Genomic DNA, 21,610 nt, shown 5'->3' on the forward strand with positions numbered 1-21,610 from the left:
TGGTGGGATGATAAGGTGTCTGGGGTTTTCCTTGTGGTGTAGTTGGGGCCTTGGGCTGCCCCAGTGGTATGGTGTGGTCTTGGGGTGTCCCTTCGGACATCCTCCCAAACTGCAACTAGGGTTGTTCCTCTCTGCTATCTCCACCCGTTTTGTTATGATTTGTCCCACCTCTCTGACAATCTGGGACTGCTTGTATTGATTAGCATAAGAAGCAACATTTTCTGCTGAGTCCATTTTCTTATCCCATTAACACTGTTTTACATTATTATTAGTCATTGGTCATAGTCAGGAATTGCTCCTGGACAACCAAATCACACATTCCTTCAAAGTTAGCTACATCCCTGCCTTTGATCTGTTTATCTAACAGATCCTTCATCTGGTTTACATAAGCCACATTACTTAGTCCAGTTCCCCTCTCAAAGGCTCTAAATTTGACTCTGTAAGTTTCAGCTGTAATTTGAAATTGTTACATAACCAAATCTTTAAATTTACCATAGTCAGAAGCATCCTCAATAGGTATCTTGTTGAATATGTCCAGAGCTCTTTCAGTCAATTTTGCTACCAGTGTGATTGTCTTGTGATCTTCAGGAATTGCATGGAGTGTGCACAGTCTCTAAGGTGATGAAATATTCAGCAGTATCACTGGATTCATCATACTGTGGACATAGTCACTCTCATTTCTGGACTTTTGGGGACGTGGCATCAGCTGCTGAAGAGTTTTGTCATTTCAACTTCATCACCTCCAGGTCATGCTTCCTCTCTCTTTCCCTCTCCTCCTGAGCATGTTTCTGGGCCTCCCTCTGGGCCTCCATAGCTCTCTTGTGAGCAGCCTCTTCTCTGGCTGTTTATGCCTCCACAGCTATCTTGTGGGCAGTTTCCTCTGCATTAATTTCTAATTGTCCTAATTCCATCTGTCTCTTATGTTCATTTTCTTTCTCTTTTGCTTCCAATCTAGCTAAATCTAGTTTCTTTTGGAGATCACTTCCTGTCATCCTAGCCTCCCTGCGCTTAGCTTAGCCTAACCCGAGAACTAGAAAGAAAGTAAGAAAGAAAGAAAGAAAGAAACACAGCTTATGAATTCCTTTGCATGACTTAACTACTCTGCCCTGCGGCAGAGAAAAAAAACAAAACAAAAAAAAAACAACCTCCAGATGCTCTCAGCTAAAAGAAAAAAAGAGTGTCCTTAAAACAAACAAACAAACAAACCAACCAACAAACAAACAAACCTATCTACCTCCCTGGTTTTCAATCAGCCAAAAGAAAAAATGTTTTCATTTTAAAATGCTAAGGTCTGTGCTTCTGGTTCAAAATGACCCCACCACTCTGCCACCTTGCTACCCTTAGCTGTAGGTTTATGACAGGGTCACTCCAGTCACCGCTGGTCACAGCTCCAGTGGGTGGAACCACAGGTATCGAGTCTAGTCAGACCTGCTGGGTCTCAGCATGGCCAGTACACACGGTATGAGAGAGGGGAAGGCCTGAGGGGTCACCCAGAAAGGGCACAGAGGAGCAGCCAGTTCCATAACTGTGAGATGAGGTTAGTGCAATAGCCCAGTTAGGGCTGTCAAGAAAGGAGAATTTTCCTGGGAGAATTTTCTCAGGAATAATCTTCACTTGAGATGTTCCCCTTGGACTCTCCATGTCTCTGTGGAGGGAGGGGAGGTGAAGGGATGATGATTTTCCAGCACTTTGGTTACTGGTTTCTAGCTGTCTCAGGAAGAAGGGGTGACAGCTTTTTGTGTCCCCCACTTTCTCACACTCAGGAATTCTCTTGCAGGATCAATCCCAGCTGCCATCGGCAAATCCTAATTTCAGACAAACCAGATTTTCTGTTGGGAAAATTGTCAATCAGGTTCTAACCTCAGCCACTAACTCCGAGGTCTGAGCGTCTTTTCATAGCTAAAGAGAGAGCATGCCTATAGCCCTTTCCCCAATGGCATGGACCATCTCCCCTCCTATCCTTCACCCTACTGCACCCCTGGAGCAGCTGCTCCTGCCCCCAACTACTACTCGGCCCAGCCCCCATTTCTGATAAACTGGGATTGGTTCCCTGCTGCATCTTTCACTAGAGCAGGGCAGGAGCTGAAACGGGGAGAGCAGTGATGGGAAAATGTCCCCAGCTGCTGCCTGTGTGCGGGGAGCTGATGGGGCAGGAAATATGTCCCATCTGTCTGTCACGCCCAGCACACTCTGCTCTGGGATACTCCCAGGCTGGCAGATGTTTCTCCAGGCACTGGAGAGGGATCACCCAAGCCGGGCTATTCTGAGCTCCCAGGGACTGCAGCTGAAACCTCAGCCTCTCCTGTGCATGACAGGGCTATTCCCAGAGCCCCAGGGCAAGAGCCTCTTGCGGCCCCGTTTCTGCTTTATCCTCAGCAACCTCCAGCCCCTTCCTTACCAGGCTGGATTCGCCCTCCAAGGAGGGCTCCCTACAGGTCTCATCATTGCCGTATGACCCGTATCCAAGGTCACCCGTATATGGACCAAGCACTCCAGGGCAGCTGTTCCAAAGGCTTTGCTCCAGGAATGTCCCTTCTGAAAAGTAAGGGGATGTCAGAAACAGGGGGTTCTTTCATTTCCTTCAGAAAACACATTTTTGATATTTTAACAGGAAATTCCAGCCCAGAACAATGGCTGGTGTTGATTTGGGTTTTGGAAACTAAAACATCTGGAAATTTCAGTGTGTGTCTCCCCCACCCTTCCTTATTCTCATGTTCGGTGCTGAAGGCAGCAGCAGGAGAGACATTGAGGGGGCTGGGTTCTCTTTGCATGATAGGCCCCCTCTGGCTCCTCAGCTGGTCACCACTGGGGTTGCTCCGTGTCTCGAGGTGGCCATTGTAGGGAAGTGGGGATGCAGCATCTGAACCATCCAAGGAGGCCCTGCAGAACCTCATGTGTCTCTGTGACTCAGCCAGTGGGAGCGCTGGGATCTCCGTATCCATCAGTCTGGGGTCTGGACAGTGCACAGCAAGGAGAGTGCATATCCTGCCGGGCACCTGCCCCGATCCATGTCTGCCCTCAGAACAGCAGTCCAAGGCTCCTCCCAGGTGTGACTGAGGATCACAGCATCCTCCCAGCTGGAGGGGAAAAGCTCTCACAGCCCATCAGGCCAATGCCCATTAACCCCTAGGAGGTCACAGAGACCTCATGTTGTAGGGCAGGAGGGAGGATGGCAGATTCCCCAGGGTGCCAGTGTACTGTTAGTCATCATTAGGGATAAACTCCTCTTAGTGGTGGGGTTGGTGCTTTACAGACCCTGGCCCGGCAGAGCTGGCAGGTTCCACTATGAAAGCAGATTTTTCGTGGGCATCAGCATTTTAGGGAATTTGCCAGTACCCATGAGTCAAGTGCAGAGGGCTTAGGAATTTTACATTCCCATTGCAGGGTTGCCAACAGTCCTGTATTACAAAGGACGTCCCTTATTGAAATAGAAAATTGCCTGTCCTGTGCTAAATCAGTGCGGGGTGCCTTTTATCCTGTATTTCAACAGCAGGGAGCTGGTACTCAACAGGTGCATCTTTTCATTCCCCTCCCGATCCTGGCCTTTCAGTGCTGTGCAGAGAAAGCAGACAGGACCACACTCAAGGGCCAGGATCGGGATGGGAGTGGAAAGATGCACCTGTGACTACTGGCCCTCAGCTGGACAGGACCCCCTGCTGACTCCAGTCCTTGAGCATGACCCTGTTCACTTTCCCTGCACATGCTCTGTCTGTCAGGGTGACTGGACAGGGCTGTGGGCCCTGGAGCTGCTTTGAAGGGCCAGGGTCAGGAAGAGGCTCTGTCTAGAGGGGGTCAGTACTTCTGGGATGTAGTTATCCCGCTTGCACAGTCTCCCAACATCCCCAGCAGGGTGCACAGCCTGGCAGCAGGCAACGACCAGCCCTTGCAGCGTCCAACTTGGCTCCTGGCACCTGTGCAGAACCTGAATAGGAGTTACAGCAGGTCCCTGGGCTCTTTGCAGCATCCAGAGCTGGAGAGAGAGAAACTCTAGGAAGAGGGGTGGAGGGAAAGGGACTTGTCCCCAGAGGTTCAAGTCAAGACTGGGGACATTTGAGGTCTGGCCTGTATTTTTCAAATACAATGTTGCCAACCCTACAACAGATCCAGTAGGTCCCCTTTGGGGGTGGGGGGTCTGGGTGTGGCTGGGGGATGGGTTTACTTTCCTAAAGCCCACAAAACACCTCATGGTTTTATCCTTTTCAGGTGCCATCACAGCAGGAGATGCCGAGGGGCTTTTGGTCTGAGCCTGGTGGGACTCACTCACTTTCCCCCGCTCTTTAAGGGCATCTCTGTCACTGCTCAGACCCCCGACTCTTGGGCTTCAAAGCCAGGCTCCTCTGGAGAACGTAAGAGACAGAGAGAAGGATCCACAGAGACACCGGCTGGGCCAGAAATAGTGTGAGAGGTTCTTCGGTCCCACATCACAGTGTATGATACACCCCCAACTCACTGGGCTGCGTGTTCGTGGTCAGGCTGAGGTGAGCTCACTGCTGGGCAGGGGAAGAGGCGTCTGCACAAGGGACTTTGCAGATGCTCAGGACTCGTCCTGTGGTTTCCTCTCTGCACAGAGCAGCCAGACTGGGTGCAGAGAGTCACTGAGAAGCAGCCAGTTGTTCTCTACTCCTGTAGCATCTGGTTCGATCAATATCCCCTGCAGGGCTGGGACATGGGTGTAATTCTGCCCTGGCTGCCCAGGAGGTTGGGCGGGGGGAAGGAGCCAGGATTCAGCCCAGGACCCAGGCCCAGCAGGTGGGGGACACTCTGTGAGATCAATGAAACCAGCTCAGCCTATTTACCAGCTTGTCTCTGACACTAGCTCTGTGTTTTTGGGACCACCCCAGCCAGGCTCTCCCCACACTGGGACACAAACAGCCCCTGTGTGTTGGCTTCCAGGGCCAGAAGGGACCATTAGCTCAGCCAGTCTGACTCCTGGACAGCCCAGAGACTCCCCCCAGCTCCCTACATTCAGTCAATAGCTCGTGTGGGATCAAAGCCTCTCCCAGGCAGGCCTCCAGCCTGGCTGTGATGCCGTCAGACAATGGAGAATCCCCCCTGCCGTGGGTGGTTTATCCCAGTGGTTAATTATCCGCCTGGACGGAAATTGGCCTCTCAGTTCTCATTGGCATTTGTCAGGCATCAGCTGGGCCCAAGATCCCCAAGGCTCAGCCTATTCCCAGCATTAGAGGGGGAAGGGATGTAATGGGGGAGGGTTTCTGGGAGGTGGGAGCTTTGATGAATAGCCCCAAGTCACTGGAGCCCTGGGCTGTGGGCTCAGCTCTGATGTAGCATTGTCAGCCCTAGAGCTCAGAGTCTGTCACCAAGGGGGGCTGGACAGATGATGACTGGCTGCCCCAAGGGCCATTGCGAGGGAGCAGTGGGGGGATGGATCCCAGCTCCCCTAATACCTGGGGACTGGATGGCGCCGCCTCCCTGGAGTCAGCAGCGTGTGGCCCCGAGGTGAAGGCTGAGAGCTCCTCAGGTGACACACGGACATAGCCACCGTCCCAACAGTGACCTCCCAGTGCCTGTGCAGAGCATGGCTCACACATGTGGGCAGGTGGCTAGGGGCTTCTTAGCCCCGTTCTGCATGGAGAAGGAGCTGCCCTTTCTTACCTGTTCCTTCATCACCTGGGGCCAGATTCAGGAGCCCAGCCATGCAAACAGACTCTTTGTGCAACTGATGGAGTTTCCAGGGGAGTGATACACCTAACTCCCATTGGCTGCCAACTGGAAGCAGGTGCCTGGCATGCCCAGGAGCTCTAGTGAATCCCACTACGTGCCTGGCTGCAGCACTAGGTACCTAAATACTTTTGTCATGCTGGGTCTTGGTGCAAAGAGAGGCAGTGTGGCCTAGTGGACAGAGCAATGGCTTGGAAATCAGATCTGACTCCTGTTCCTGGCTCTACCCTACTGGGTGACCTTGGGCCATTCATGTCCCCACCTTCCTGTACCTCAGTTTCCTCATTTTTTCTCCTTCTGCATAAAGCACTTTGAAATCTTTGGATGAGATAGATGGAATTATTGTTAAACCCTCCAGCCAGGACAGACCTGTGTTTAACAGGATGGGTTTGGCTGAGTCCTCTGTTACTAAATTAGGAGAGGGTTTTTGTTGACATAGTTGATGTGTGTTTGAGTCTCAAGCTTCTGGCGCTAAATAAAGACGCTGTGGCCAGGGGGTGTATGGGACAGGAAACGGGGAGCAGTGACGATCAGATGTGAGGACAGGACGGCACAGAGTAGAGAGGGGCTGCGGTGTCCCTGCTGCCTCAGCCATACAGCCCTGACGGGGACTCAGAGCAGTGACAGCATCTGGGTTCACAGCCCAGCCTTGAGGGGCTGGCAGAGACTCCGACCAGGGAGAGGGTCCTTCTGCCCTGAGCCCAGTGGGGCAGGTCAGAGCAAGGAGAACTGCAGATTGTCTCACTGTCCCCGTCCAGAGCAGACTTCGCAGGGCCATTTCCATCCCTCTTGGTTCCCTCCACCGCCCTGATGATCCTGTTTCTATGCATCTTACTGCTCGGTGAGTATCTGGGAACCCTGTGCTAATTTGTAGGGGGTTGGGAGGACACAGAGCCAAGAGCAGCCCCTGGCCCAGGGAATCAGCAAATCCTCTTTAGTGGCAGAGAGGGTTGTGCTGTTGCGATGTTCAAGGGAGTGGGACTGTCCTAAACCAGCACAGGGCCAGCGCTTGGTGCTGGGGATGGGCAGGGACTAGCAGTCGGCCCACGCTGGGGTTACAGTCACAGCTTCACAGAGTTTAAAGCCAGGAGGGACCATTCACCCATCCAGTCTCACCCAGATAGCCCAGAGCAGAGAACTTCCCCCAGCTCCCCTGCACTGAGCCCAGTCACTTGTGTTTGACTAAAGCATCCCCCAGAAAGGCTTCCAGCTGTGACTCCACCACTTCCCTGGGTAGCTGGCACCAAGGGTTAATCCCTCGCACGGGGAGAAACTGCTGCCTCCTTTCTCGCTGAAGTTTGCCCAGACTCAGTGTCCAGCCCTTGGGTCTGGTTCTGCCTGTATCTGCTGCACTGAGGAGCCCGTCAGCACCTGGGGTTTCTCCCCAGGAAGGAGCTTGGACACTGTGACCAGCCCAGCTGTCTGACCAGCTCCACACATGGAGCTCTCCCAGTCTCTCCTGTGAGGCCTCTTCTCCAGCCCTCGCAGTATTTTTCTGGCTCCGCCCTGCACCTGCTGCACTTTTCCAACAGCCTTTTCAACTGGGGCCCACAGAACTGGGCCCAAAATCCAGTATCGGCCACACCAAGGCCTCACACTGGGGAAAATCCCCTCCCTGCTCCTGCTCCCTGCTAACCTCCACATCAACACATCGTCTCTGCTGCCCCCGTGGCACCCTAGGAGCTCATATCAAGTTACTTTTCCCCTGAAGCCTTAAATCCTTCCCCTGGTCCCTGCTGTCCTGGCCCAGGCCCCAGGCTGCAGGTCTGGCCAGTGTTCCTTGTTGGGAGCTGTGACCTGGCATTTGGCTGTATGCATACACCTGGTGTGTCGCTGGGCCCAGCTCCTCACACCAGGCACATGAAGTCAGAACAGGCTGGTCTCGGGGGATGATGCTCATGGGGTTTCAACTCAGCCTGGAGGTAGAAAGAGCAGGGAGGGCTGTTGTCATTGGAGGGTGAGGGATTATCGGGGTCCAGCCCAAGGGCTCCCTGATACTGATAGGCCAGACACACTGAGCTAGGATCCAGGCTGGGCTCCGGTTGTGGATTTCCCCAGAATTCGGTGGTTCTGGGTCTGGCGCTCAGGGTCAGACTCATTATAGGGCCAGGTCCAAGTTACACAGCCTGGATCTCACCCCAGATCTGTGTTTTGGGATCGGGGGCTCTGCTTTGGGTCTGGGTCTCTGTCTGAAGCATGTTCCCTGCTCCAGGCTCTGTTGGTGAAGTGAGGGGCTGAGCTGAGTTAATGGGGCTGAGGATGAACGTAGGCGCTGCCAGGCTGTTAGCAGAGCCCTGTACAGAGACACTCAGTCCCCTGGGGACATTGGAATGCTCCAGGCCTCCCCTGTGGGTGTCACTGGCCCAGAGGGAATCCAGGGGTCAGGGCTCTGCACAGTGCCTGGCAAAGCCTCGCGAAGCAGGTGGAGGTGCCACTGGTGGGATGAATAGGGCAGGAACCAGGATTTGGGCTCATGGTGGGAGCAGAGACCCTCTCAGACATTCAGGGCATCTCACAGCAGGGAAGGTTCTAGCCCGGCACTGAACATGTCTCCTTTCTGTTCCCAGGGCTGAGTCCCAGCAGCCAGGAGATCTGCTCAGCCCCTGGTGAGTCCATCCGTCTATCTGTCTGTGCCCAACCTACCTATGGCATTTACCCCTCCCCCTCCACAGCATCCAGCCACCACCCCTTGGGCCGCATGTGCTCAGAGCAGTGGCCATAGTAATGGCACAGGAAGGCATACGGGGCTGTGTGGGATCCGAGTGAGGCGCGCGGGTATCCTGGCCAGTTCCTCTCTGTCCTGCTCCCACTCTGCTCTGTGCTGACCTGGGACCACATGACACTCGGATGAGAGAGTGACATCCACAGCCCATCTCATCCCTGGGGCACTGGCTCCAAGGGATTTACCTTCTCAGGGCACTGGCACCCAGCCCCACATGGCCGCAGGGCTGTCCCAGGAGCTCCTGTCCCAACCCAATGGATGCAGCCTTCGCCTCCTCCTTATATATCAGCAGCACCATTAACAGTGAGCCCCAGCTGGGCAGGGAGCTTTCAAGAAGGGACAATTAAGTCACCCAGGCTGAGCTCGTGTAGGACCCGGGCCAGGGAGCCACACTGTGACCCTCTCTCCAGTGCAGCAGGGGCTGGCGGAGCAAAGATGTGTTTTTTTGGTCATGGCTGCATTTCTTTGCTGGCTACCTGGGCAGTAGTGGCAGGGGATGCTGCCGACCAAGGCAGCAGCAGGGGGCACCAGAGGGGTGGAGAAAGTGGTGGGTAGATATTGACCTGCCCAGAGGCAGCAGCAATTCCCCTGCGAGTTCAGAGCTGGATCCCATCACCCTGGTGATTCCCGGGAAAGGGGGATCTTCTCCCTGCTGCTGCTCCAGGGCCTTCCCTTAGCCTGGGCCTGGAATTGCTCCTGCTGCCCCCTTTGCCAGCTGGGGACTGTGGGGCAGGAGAGGCAGAAGGACAGGGAGAATGTTAGAGCAGACACTGGAGTGGTTAAAGACTGGACACAGCTCCTTAGCTGTTAGTGAGCTCCCTGGGGCAGCGACTGGCCTCCAGCCTCAGATCTGACATTATCCCCCCATTACCCAGATGTGCTGAAATAAGACCCTGCTCCAGATACAATGCACAGACCCCTCCAGCCCTTCTGCAGGCAGAGTTTCTCCTGCTCTCCAATTTGACACTGGCCCTTTTCATGTACACAGCCCTGAGCCCGAACCCCACGAACCCAAATGAGCTGACATGGGTCAGCTGTGCTTCCAGGTTTTTGATTGCAGGGTAGACAAATCCTTAGAAGCCACGAGCTGCTTCCATGGCAACCAACTTCCTTTAGTAAAATGCTCCCTGGGCTCCCCCTAAAATGGGAGCCACCGACAGTCCCACTGACAGCTCTGACTCATTCCCCTTCCCAGGCACTCTCCCTGCCCCTGCCTTCTACCTGAGCCAGACGTCTGCCCAACCGGGGGGCTCTGTGCAACTCCAGTGCTCTGTGATCTCCCAGGCCCCGGCCACTCGCATCATCTTCTGTAAGGACAGGGAGGAGATTTCATTCCAGAAGGGTTCAGAAAATAAAGTCATCTACAGCTATAACCATACGGTGTCCAGTGGCAGCTCCGGGAATTATGCCTGTGGCTACGAGATCAAGGACAGTGACAAACGGGTGACCAAATCCCAGCTCAGCCCTGCTAAACACCTCAACATGACCTGTAAGTCAGATGCGTGTGTGTGTGAGAGACAGAGAGAGACAGTATCCCAGCTCAGGCCTGGCCAGTAACGGGGGGAAATGGGGAGGGAAAAGGAATTTTTCTCCTGCAGGAAATTCTGACATTTCAAATTTTATTTTCGTATGGAATCAGGATGAAAAGTTGAAATTTAATATATTTCATGGAACAGAAATTCAGCAACATTTTGATTCAGAAATATCAAAGCTCCTTGTCAAGATGTTTTTATTTTGCAGAAACAGCCTTTTCTGGTGGAAAACTGTTCCATTGGAGATTTGTTGACCAGCTCCACACACATCTCTACACGCCCTACACATCTCTGGCCCCAACCCAGGAAACCTCTGAACATGTGTTCAAGTCCAACCCTATCCAGGATAACACCTTCTATGTATGTGCTTATCTTTAAGCACCTGCTAAAGTCTCATTGATGGAAGTAAAGTGGAAGATGAAGTAAAGTTTGTACCTGGGTGCTGTTCTGAATCTTGATGCTTCCCTGAAGCAGGGCAGTTCCCAGAGGGATGTTTCCTGCCTTGAGGAGCTCGCCCTGAGAGCTGGGGGGGAATCCAGATTTACTGACACAAAAAATTGTGAACAAAACTATTTCATTCAAAATTTATGATGGGAAATGTCAATGTTTTGATGAAAAAAATACACATGACACTCAAAATTTTTCCTTTGATCTCATTTTGACTAGACATTTTCCTTTGTTTTGGGTTTTCAGAACAAAAATGAGACAAAACGTCAGTTGGAAACACAGAGAGTTTTGTTTTGTTTCCTTTTAAAGGGGCATTTTCCTTCCATTTCTGGAATTGGAAAACCAAAATTAAACAAAACTGTCAGTTCAAAACAAAACAAAATGTTTTCTTCCATTTCAAAATTATTTTTCTGGCAAGACTAAGAAGATCATTGCATGTGCACATTTGGGGCAAAACATTTGATTCAATTAAACTGTGTGTAGAATAAAATCTGTTGGGTCAAAATAGTTTGTGGAAAACTTTACTCAGAAAGAACAGCCAATAATGATGCCCGGCAGATAACCATGGGGTGAGATCCCTGGGTAGGTTCATGAGGACATTAGGAGTCACTTACCATGGGACTCAGCCAGCTCCAGACAGTAGGGCCTTCTGGTGGCTGATTGGAGATGCCATTCACATTGAGGTTCTTTCCTAGGGCCAGGTCTGAAGCTCTTGCTGGGAATTACAATCCCTGCTGCCGTGATTCTGGCTGTGGGTCTTTATCTGCTGGGAAAGAAAGGTGGGTATGACAGTGAGGTCAAGCTGTGTTAGCAAATGTACAGATGGACATGGCAGAGACAACCCCTTAGATACCCTGTACCCAGTGTGTGTGGGTTAGGGGGAGAGAGATGATCAAAGACACAGTGAAATCGATCATTCATTACTGGGAGGCTGGCTGGGGAGAAAGATCAAAGAGATGATGAAAGGGGGAATTATCATTGTGGTTTATTATTTGTATTACAGTAGCACCCTGGAGCCCCAGTCAGGGATCAGAGCCGCACTGTGCTAGGTGCTGTACATTATTTATTAGGTGTGTCACTGTAGTGCCCTGGAGCCCCAGTCAGGGATTAGGGCCACGCTGTGCCAGGCGCTGCACAGATCAGTAATAAAGGGGACAGTCCCTGCCCCAGAGATGGTCACAATCTAGGGCTCAGCCAGGGGTGTGTGTCTGGATGGAATATCTACCTGCAGGTAACTAAGGCTGCAGTTCAGGAAGGCATCCCCTTGTCAGGAAGAGCCCTTATGCCTGTGCCCATATGTAAGTGCTTTCCTGACTGAGGCCCTAACAACTCTGGAAATAGAACTCTGGTCACAGCTCTGCCCTGCCAGCCTTTCCTCACACAGCGTCCCCAGCCCCAAGCTTTCACAGCACTCGAGTCACCCCAACAATCTCGAGATTGGCGTAAAACTCATGGATCGTAAGGCTCAATGGGTAGTGATCAATGGCTCTATGTATGGTTGGCAGCCGGTATCAAGCGGAGTGCCCCAAGGGTTGGTCCTGGAGCTGGTTTTGTTCAACATCTTCATTAATGATCTGGAGGATGGTGTGAATTGCACGCTCAGCAAGTTTGCAGATGACACTAAACTAGGAGGAGTGGTAGATACGCTGGAGGGTAGGGATAGGATACAGAGGGACCTAGACAAATTAGAGGAYTGGACCAAAAGAAACCTGATGAGGTTCAACAAGGATAAGTGCAGAGTCCTGCACTTAGGATGGAAGAATCCCATTCACTGCTACAGACTAGGGACCAAGTGGCTAGGCAGCAGTTCTGCAGAAAAGGACCTAGGGGTTACAGTGGACGAGAAGCTGGATACGAGTCGACAGCGTGCCCTTATTGCCAAGAAGGCTAATGGCATTTTGGGCTGTATAAGTAGGAGCATTGCCAGCAGATCGAGGGACGTGATCATTCCCCTCTATTCAACATTGGTGAGGCCTCATCTGGAGTACTGTGACCAGCTTTGGGCCCCACACTACAAGAGGATGTGGAAAAATTGTAAAGAGTCCAGCGGAGGGCAACAAAAATGATTAGGGGGCTGAAGCACATGACTTCTGAGGAGAGGCTGAGGGAACTGCAATTGTTTAGTCTGCAGAAGAGAAAAATGAGGGGGGGATTTGATAGCTGAAAGGGGGTCCCAAAGAGGATGGATCTAGACTGTTCTCAGTGGTAGCAGATGACAAAACTAGGAGTAATGGTCTCAAGTTGTAGTGATTTAGGTTGAATATTAGGAAAAACTTTTTCACTAGGAGGATGGTGAAACATTGGAATGGATTACCTTGGGAGGTGGTGGAATCTCCTTCCTTAGAGGTTTTTAAGGTCAGGCTTGACAAAGTCCTGGGTTGGGATGATTTAGTTGGGGATTGGTCCTGCTTTGAACAGGGGGTTGGACTAGATGACCTCCTGAGGTCCCTTCCAACCCTGATATTCTATGAATTTCCAAAAAGTCATCAGCGTGAGTGCTTTGTATTTGCCTGGGGAATTTGATCTTTGTGGGTCTTTGGGTCATATTTTCAGGTTTTTCTCCCCAAACAAAATGTTTATAACCTTTGTTTGATTGTTTGTTTTAATGAAAGCCAAGACTCACTGAATCCCCTGACTCTCAGACCTGGGGCTTTACACAGAACATCAAATGCTGCGAGACTGGCAGTTAAATCATCAGACTTGGACACACTGCTCCCTGGGGCAGTCTGTGGGGCTGGTGGAAGAGAGTGCTGGGCTGGGCCAGGGGGACGGGTCTATGGGTCAATACAATGAGGAATTGAGCCTGTGTCACTCATTTTCCCTCTTGCTTTTTCTCTGCCCATGAGGAAATGTGTCCACATCTCTGGTGACATTTTTTCACTGCTTCCAGTTGCATCTTTGCCAAGGGATCAAAGGTAGGAGGAGATTATTCCCTCTCCCATCTCGTTTCCATTCAGGGTCCCTTCTCTCTGCCTCACAGAGCTCAGCTCACCTGCTGGGAGTAGGAGGGAGGAGTCTGCCTGTTTGCTGTGGAGGAGTTTTTTGAAAGACCAGGGAAGGATGACATCCCTGGTTGCAGTGGGATCTGGAGGTTAGGAGGAGATGCTTTAAGGAAGGGGTTTGCTAAAGCAGCATGTTCCCATTGAATTCAAGGGCAGCAGAGTGAGCACGCTTGAAAATCATCCTTGGGTGTGTGAAAGAATGAAAGTGACCCTGTTTTACACTCCAGGTGTCGGGGCTGGTTGGCCACAAAATGACACTCAACGACACAGCCAGTTCCTTAGAACCGGGTCCGTTCTTCTGGGACAGGGCTGGAAGTGGACAGGTCTGGCTGGGAACCAAGGGTCTCCAGTTCATCTAGTTCTAACTGAGCACAGATGACAGCGTTCTTTGTAACTTCTGTCCAGAGATGTCAGGAATTTTTGGTCACTCCCCCCATTTTAATTACACCCTGACCGAGTGACGTTTCAACTGGGTGTTTTATTGGCTATTTTGCTGACGTAGGACAGGACGTTCGACTCTCATCTGTATTAGACATTCCCTGCATAAATGGTAAAGCCACCACATTTCCTGATTATCCAGAAGTAGGGCTTGCTGCCTTTCCACTGAGTGTGAACTGAAGCAAGATGTAAGTCCTAGCAGGAAATTCAGCTATCATGGAAAGAAATCTGCTCACAGCTGCATCACTGAAAACAGAGATTGAACACACAGAGTCACTGATATGCACTGTTCTTATTCCTCCCCACAGGGAACGAGTCCAGTGTGACACCAGCAATACTTGGGAAGATGATATTCACTGTAAGAGCTTTTGGAGAGTACTGGGGTTAGTGAGGTCGCCTGCACATGAGGGAGAAAGGAGGGGGTTGGGGTAAATGTGTTAATTGGTGGGGGAAGGACAGATCCCAGTTCAGACTGTCTGGCCAACAACAAACTGCCTGTGATGAAAGTGAATGAGGATAAAGAGTTCTCGGGCTACCAGGGCTCATGCATCTAAGTCCCTGATATTCCTTTGTCCCACCCTTTGCCTGTAATCCCCAGTCCTGCATTGCCATGGGTTAGGGGACTGACCCAAACTGTTACCACTTCCCTTCCTTTATGGAAAGGGCACATCCTGGGGAAAGTTCCCATTGGAAAGGGTTTCACCCTCTTCACTGGGAGCTGGCTCTGCTCGGTGCTGACAAGTCCTTCCCGCCCTGTGCAAACAGAGACCAGGATGTGACAACACAGCAATAAGTCCCAACAGACTGTGCCTTGTCTGGCAATTGGTGCCCACCTGTTGGCTGTGTTGTGAGGCCCAAGGCTGATGGCTGAGATATGTACTTGGGGGATATTCTTATCTCAGGATGTGTGAGGTTCAAAGTATAGAAAAAACTCTTGTTTAAAATCCTCTAAATATATATGGTGTTTGGAAGCCCTGAGAAGTGGGTGTCAAGTCCCAGAGAGAGATTTGGCCCCCTGGGAAGTAGTCATGCACAACCTTCTGGACTCTGCTCAGCTTACAGTCTGGCTCCCTAATTTTATATTTTTATTTTAAAAATTAAAAAGCAAATCCTAGCTCTGGTTGCAAAATAGGAATTTTTCCTGTGGAACTTTTGGACAACAATGAATTTTTTTTAGCATTCACCAAACTTTTCTGTGGGACATTTTAACTTCTCAGTGAGAATCAAAAATCAAAATCTTTGAGCTGAAAAAGAAAATATTTTGATTTATAATAGTGCAAGAGTTTCTTCTTGGAGCTGTAATTCAGGTGCCTCATGCTCCTGGTCTCCTCTTTGAGACAAGTTTTGGGTGTAGCCCTGTTAGTCTGTATCCACAAAAACAACAAGGAGTTCCGTGGCACCTTAAAGACTAACAGATTTATTTGGGCATAAGCTTTCATGGGTAAAAAATGTTGTTTTTGTTTTTGAGACAGGCTCTCTGGCTCTCCCATGATGTACCACTTTCTCTTCTCTTGGTGATGGGAAGTAGTATATGGTGGGATTCCTTGGTTCAGGTGCATCATGAGAGATGAAGCTCAGCCAGCCCATTCCAGAGAGGAGAATATCCACATGATGCAACTGAACTTCAAGTCCTCTGCGGTACCATGGTGGTATTTTTAATCACAATATTTCCATTTTGGGGCATTTGTTTTTTGAAAACGAAAGCTGCCTCTGTTTGTGACAAAAGAGCTATGTTGAAAACCCAGAGAGACAGTTTCCACTGAACATCTTCAACAGCTGTATTTAAAAATTCTTCTGCTACAGTATCACATAGTAACCCTGCTCAGGATCAGGCTCCATTGTGCTCAGTGCTGCCCACGGTGGTTTGTGCTCAGTGAGGTGCCTTCCATTAATGGCATTCACACCCAACTGACAACACGTAACTGTCATTCTCTCCCCAGATGCCTCGGTGGATTGGTTGAGAAGCTCCAGGGTGAGTCACAGCTTTTAATAACGACAAAAGGAAGTGATAGAAAAGAGTGATTGGTTTGCCTGTTCCAGCTCAGCAGTGATCTGTGGGCTGGGAACATGGATTTACTTGGTATTCCCAGGCTTCAGATTACATGTCTGGTAACCCTCCCTGCTACAGGCCTCCCAAAGGGGAAGGAAGACAGGCAAGGGGTGGAATCCTGGGAGTTTCCCATTGACTTCAGTGGGGGCAGGATTTCCCCCAATGGGTCTTGTAGCATGGCAGGCCCTCACCACCACGGCATCTCCTGCTGGTCAGTCCAGGAATTAGCTCAGCTCAGCCCCAGAGCACCTCCTGCTGGCTGGTATCTCCCTGCCGGTATCTGCTTCCTCATCCGTCTCCACCAGTGCACTTCAGGCCCCACATCCCTCCCTGCCCCTCATCCTGGAGTGCTGCCCCACAGCAACACTCCCACACTCTGGGTCTCCCCTCTCAGGGAAACCCCTCCCCCTATGCCCACCTTTCCTCAGTGGCTATTGCCAGTCATCATCTAACCCCCTTTCTCTGGGGCAAACTATAGTTTGTAATGGACACTCATTATTGGCAAGGGGGTTGGACCTGCTGCCTTTCTAGCCACAGCTGTCTCCCTGCAGTCCCAGTACCTTCTTAGGCCTTCCTGCCAGGCCTCAGCCTGGGAGATAGCCAGGCTTGAGCTCCCCAGCTCAGCCTGACCCTTCCCCAGCACTGCCCTATAGAAGGTACCCTGTCTCTCCCAAGCAGTTAGGTCCTTCTCACTCCAGTCCTGGAGTGAGACTCTCACTGCTCCTTACTCACAGCCCTCTTATCAGGGCCAGCTGTGCCCTGATTGAGCTGGCCACACCCATGACCAGCTCCCCAGCCAACTTCCCTCAGCTGCTCTCACTTCTTTTATCCCAGGAGCAGGTTAACCACCCTGCTACAGGTCTCCATGTGATGTAGGTCTCAGAGGGACGTGCACGGCCCCTACTGCTAGCAGTGGCTGTGTGGTGGTGCATGTTAGTGGCAGGGAAAGCTAACAGAGCTTCCTTCCACAAACTGCTTCTTTATGGTAATTATTTGTCAATACTCCAGCTGATATAGGCAACGAGCAATGAATAACCCTTGATTTTTATTCCTCCTCCTGTAAAGCTGCATGGGAGGAGTTTGGGTCACTGAAGTTCTGTCCTTTTATTATTGTTTTTAATATGTATTATTTTATTGAGTGTTTAAATCAGTGTCACAAAGGGAAGAGCTCTACGCTGCTATCATGGGGGGATGCCTGGTCTCCTGAGAGTTAAAGTTGAAGTTAGCATCTCATTATCAGCCTGATTTTAACACACATCCTCTCTCCTATGGACATGAAATTTTCATTGCCACTTCTCACCGCCAGGGACATCTTGCCCTGAAAGCTTGGGGTCAGGAACATAAACAATCTCAGAGAGATGGAGGCTCATTCACTTTCCAGAGACTTTCTTAGTATTATATGATTTACCCCTTAGAACTTTTAGTACATGATCTTAGGACAGGGTACTATGAACAGAGATATTTATAGGTTTCAGAGTAGCAGCCGTGTTAGTCTGTATCCGCAAAAAGAACAGAAGTACTTGCGGCACCTTAGAGACTAACAAATTTATTTGAGCATAAGTTTTCGTGGGCTACAGGTTTGTTTTTTTTTTTTTAGAGATATTTATGACTCATGTGAATTCAGAAGCTTATTTAACCCTATCAAAATTATACATATTTGTCCCCCTTTCACGCAAGCAGATACTGAATGTTTGGGGTCTTCTGGGTTGTTTTGTGGAGAGGAGAAAGGGATAAGAGAGTCAGGTATGTTCATTGATGTAACCCCATTTATTTACAGAATCCTGTTTCCCTGAACACAACAGGAACCAAACTCCAGGAGGTACTTTTCTTTGCTCCTGGCTCCAAGCCAACACTCTGCCCAAAATCTCTCTCTCAGCTTTTTCTCGGGGTCCTGCTCCAAGTGCTTCTCTGGCTGTGTCTGTCTTTATTGTTGCTTTCTCTGTTTGTTTCTGAGGTGTTTCTGCTGCTTCTGTTACATACCCCACCCCTGCATTTCTTATCAGACCCAGAGGAACCAGATTGGACCACATGGCAGTGCCATGCCAGGGCTTGCCTGCGGTCTAGTCCTTGTGTGGTGGTTGCCCATTGCTTCAGCTGAAACTAAGCTAAGGGGCATTTAATGATTTATTTAGCCTGAATGGCAGGTAGTTTTCACAGCCACCAATTTCAGCAATGTGCTCTGATTGCCCATAGATCAGAGACATGCTTGTTGGAAGCCACCCAATCTCCAGCATAACAATATTATAATAACAAGTGCAAATAACCATTATAAATATTGCCATTAATAACATCAGTGTTTAAAATATGAAACTGGACAGGAGACAGCTAAACTGCCTGCAGCACAGAAGAATTCGTATATCAGACAATAACACCCCATTGGGGGAGAACCCAACACTTCCTCGATGGGGCTGGCATGGAGAGAGGGAGAAGGGTTCCTCTGCCCAGCTGGCAGGTGTCAGGGCTAAACCCAACTGTCCTAACTGGGAGACAGAAAAGGGCCAGACTAAGGCTGGGGAGGGGGAAATCTGAGCTGCGTGCCTCAGAGGGGTTGATGTAGGAAGTGGGGCCATTGGTGATTCCCAGCCCATTAGATGCCCATTAGAACTGCTCCTGATTTACGTTCAGCAATGCTGTCAGAGGAGCATTTTCTGGCTTAATTTCTCTGGCTTTAGGCTGGCTTAGCAGAAAAGTAACATTACTGTGTTTTATCTGAAAGGATCCACCGCTCCAGACAGAAGAGACGTTGACATACGCGGACATAGTTTTGCAGCAGACAGATGTAATTAATTCCCCACTTGCTGAAATGTAGGACTCATCAGTGCACAGCCGCACCACAGAACCTCCCAAAACGAGAGGCCACCATAGGAGTTATGCAGCATTGAAAAGGGGGACCTACTCTGGGGCCACAGCAGGACAATGCACAGCACCCCAAGGGCACTATAATATTCTCAGGACACATGAAGCCTGTTTGCCTTTTGGAATTGTTTCTTCTGAATAAAATTGTTGGAAAATACCCAAACTCCATATTCCTACCCACTGACTCTTTATATAGATCGCTCAGCTCCCAAGTCCTCTCAGCTCTCTGTAGAGATTCCACTGCCAACCCAAAATATCCAAAAATCATGCGGCAGCACCCATCCCCTCCCAAATCCCAAGTCTGACTTAAAATTAATGAGGGTTTTTTTTTTGTTTTTTTTTTAAAAACGGTTTTTGTGTCCTTTTCTTTGCCTTCTGATATTTGAATCTTTAGGGATCACATTTTAAAAAATCTCTTGATTTTTAAACCAAGTGTTGTGTTCTTTGTAGGGAAAAATTAGAAAAGCCAAGACACAAAACAAGATTCAACTAGCTAGAAACATAAAGGGTAAGAAAAAAACATTCTACAAATACATTAGAGGCAAGAAGACAACCAAGGACAGGGTAGGCCTGTTACTCAGTCCTGAGGAAAGACAATAACAGAAAATGTGCAAATGGCAGACATGCAAACTGACTTTTTTGTTTCAGTTTTCATCAACAATGTTAGTAGCAATTGGACGTCTAACATAGTGAATGCCAGTGAAAACGAGATAGGATCAGAGGTTTAAATGAGGAAAGAACAAGTTAAAAATTATTTAGACAAGTTAAAAATTACTCAGCCCCTATGCCACCAGCACTCCCAGCTGGGGCCTGATGAAATATATTCTACAATAATCAAGGAGATGACTGAGGAGATATCTATCATCTGAGGAGATAGCAATTATCTTTGAAAAATCATGGAAGACAGGAGAGATTCCAGATGACTGGAAAAGAGAAAATATAGTGCCTAACTATAAAAAGGAAAATAAGGACAACCCAGGGAATTATAGACCAGTCAGCTTAAATTCAGTACCCAGAAAGATAATGGAGCAAATAATTAAGTAATCAATTTGCAAACATCTAGAAGATAATAAGGTGATAACTAGGGCCAGCTCTGGCTTTTTTGCCACCCCAAGCAAAAAAAAAAAATACTGCCCGGTGGCTGGAGCAGCAAAGGTGGTGGTGGTGGGAGGGGGGACAAACCTGCTGCTCAGCTGGAGCAGCGAAGGGGAACAAACCTGCCGGCCAACCAGAGCAGCAAAGGATGGAGGGGATGGCAAGCCTGCCAGCCAGCAGGAACAAACCTGCCACTTGGCTGGCGCGGTGAAGGAAGGAGGGGGAACAAAAGGGGGAGGGAACAAACCTGCCACTCGGCTGGCACGGCGAAGGGGTGGGGGGGAACAAACCTACCAGCCAGCCGGAGCAGCAAAGAGGGGGGCGGGAATCCTGCCGGCTGGTCGGAGAAACAAAGGAGGGGGAGGCAGGAAACAAACCGGCCGGCCGGAGCAGCAAAGGGAAGAAAAAACAAAAAAAAGAAAAGAAAAAAAATACCTGTGGGGCAGCAGGAGCACGGGTGCATGGGAAGTCCCAGCCCTGCAGACCCCGGGCAGTGGAGTGCACACTCCAGCTAGCGGGGGGGGGGGGGAAGAGGAGAGAGAAGGGGGGCAGTCAGGGCTTCCTTAAGTGGGGCGCTCGCCATGCGGCCCCTCCTGCTGGGAGGGCTCCACGTCACTCTGGTGGGTGGGCTGCCATGCCGGGCTTGCTGGAGACCTGGCACCGCTCCCAGCAGCTCCCCTTCTCTGCGCCGCCACCCCCTACAGGGCGGCAGGAGCAGCAAACCAAAAAGAAAAAAACCCCTGCAGTGGTGGTGGAAGTGGCGAAGTGCACAAAAAAAAAAAAAAAAAGGAACTGGACGGAATGCTTCCCCTTGGAATCTGCCGCCCCAAGCACTAGCTTGCTCGGCTGGTGCCTGGAGCTGGCCCTGGTGATAACTAACAGTCAGCATGGATTTGTCAAGAACTAATTGTGTCAGATCAACTTAGTAGCTCTTTTTGACAGGGTAACAAGGCTTGTGGACAGGGGAAAACAGTAGATGTGGTATATCTTGACTTTAGTAAGGCTTTTGATACTGTCTTGCATGACACCTCATAAACAAACTAAGAAAATACAACCCAAATGGAGCTACTATGAGGTGGATGCATAACTGGTTGAAAAACCATTTCTAGAGAGTAATAATCAGTGGTTCATAGTCAAGTGGGAAGGGGCTATCAACTGGGGTCCTGCAGAAATTAGTACTGGGTCCAGTTCTGTTCAATATCTTCATCGGTGATTTAGATAATGTCATAGAGAATATACTTATAAAGTTTGTGGATGATACTAAGCTGGGAGGGGCTGAAAGTGCTTTGGAGGATAGAATTAAAATTCAAAATTATCTGGACAAACTGGAGAAATTGTCTGAAGTAAATAGTATGAAATTCAATAAGGAAAAATGCAAAATACTCCACAAAGGAAGGAAGAATCAGTTGCACACATATACAATGGCAGATGACTGCCTAGGAAGGAGCACTGCAGAAAGGGATCTGGGGGTCATAGTGGATCACAAGCTAAATATGAGTCAAAAGTGTAACACGATTGCAAACAAAGCAAACATCATTCTGGGGTGTTGTAGTGGGGTGGCTGCCCCACTCCTGGATAATAGGGGATAAAGCATCCCTGGAGAGGGCTGCAGCTGGGAAAAGCTGAGCCAATTGGGGAAGCAGCCACAGCTGGGGCCACACCCATTCAGGCCCTGTAAAAGGGCTGTGAGCCGGGGCTCAAAGAAGTCTCACTCTAGCCCTGGAGTGGGAAGAGCTAGCTGTCTGAGAGAAGGTACCAAGAGCAGAGCAGAGCAGAGCAGAGCAAGAGA

The 21,610-nt window shown here is 50.0% G+C and overlaps 1 pseudogene; it reads left to right on the forward strand.

Moving 5' to 3' along the window:
• Nucleotides 1-21,610, forward strand: part of LOC142047556 (butyrophilin-like protein 9) — a 174,233-nt pseudogene that overhangs the window by 99,818 nt on the left and 52,805 nt on the right.

Source organism: Chelonoidis abingdonii, chromosome 11 (assembly GCF_003597395.2).
Source record: "Chelonoidis abingdonii isolate Lonesome George chromosome 11, CheloAbing_2.0, whole genome shotgun sequence".
NCBI lineage: Eukaryota > Metazoa > Chordata > Testudines > Testudinidae > Chelonoidis > Chelonoidis abingdonii.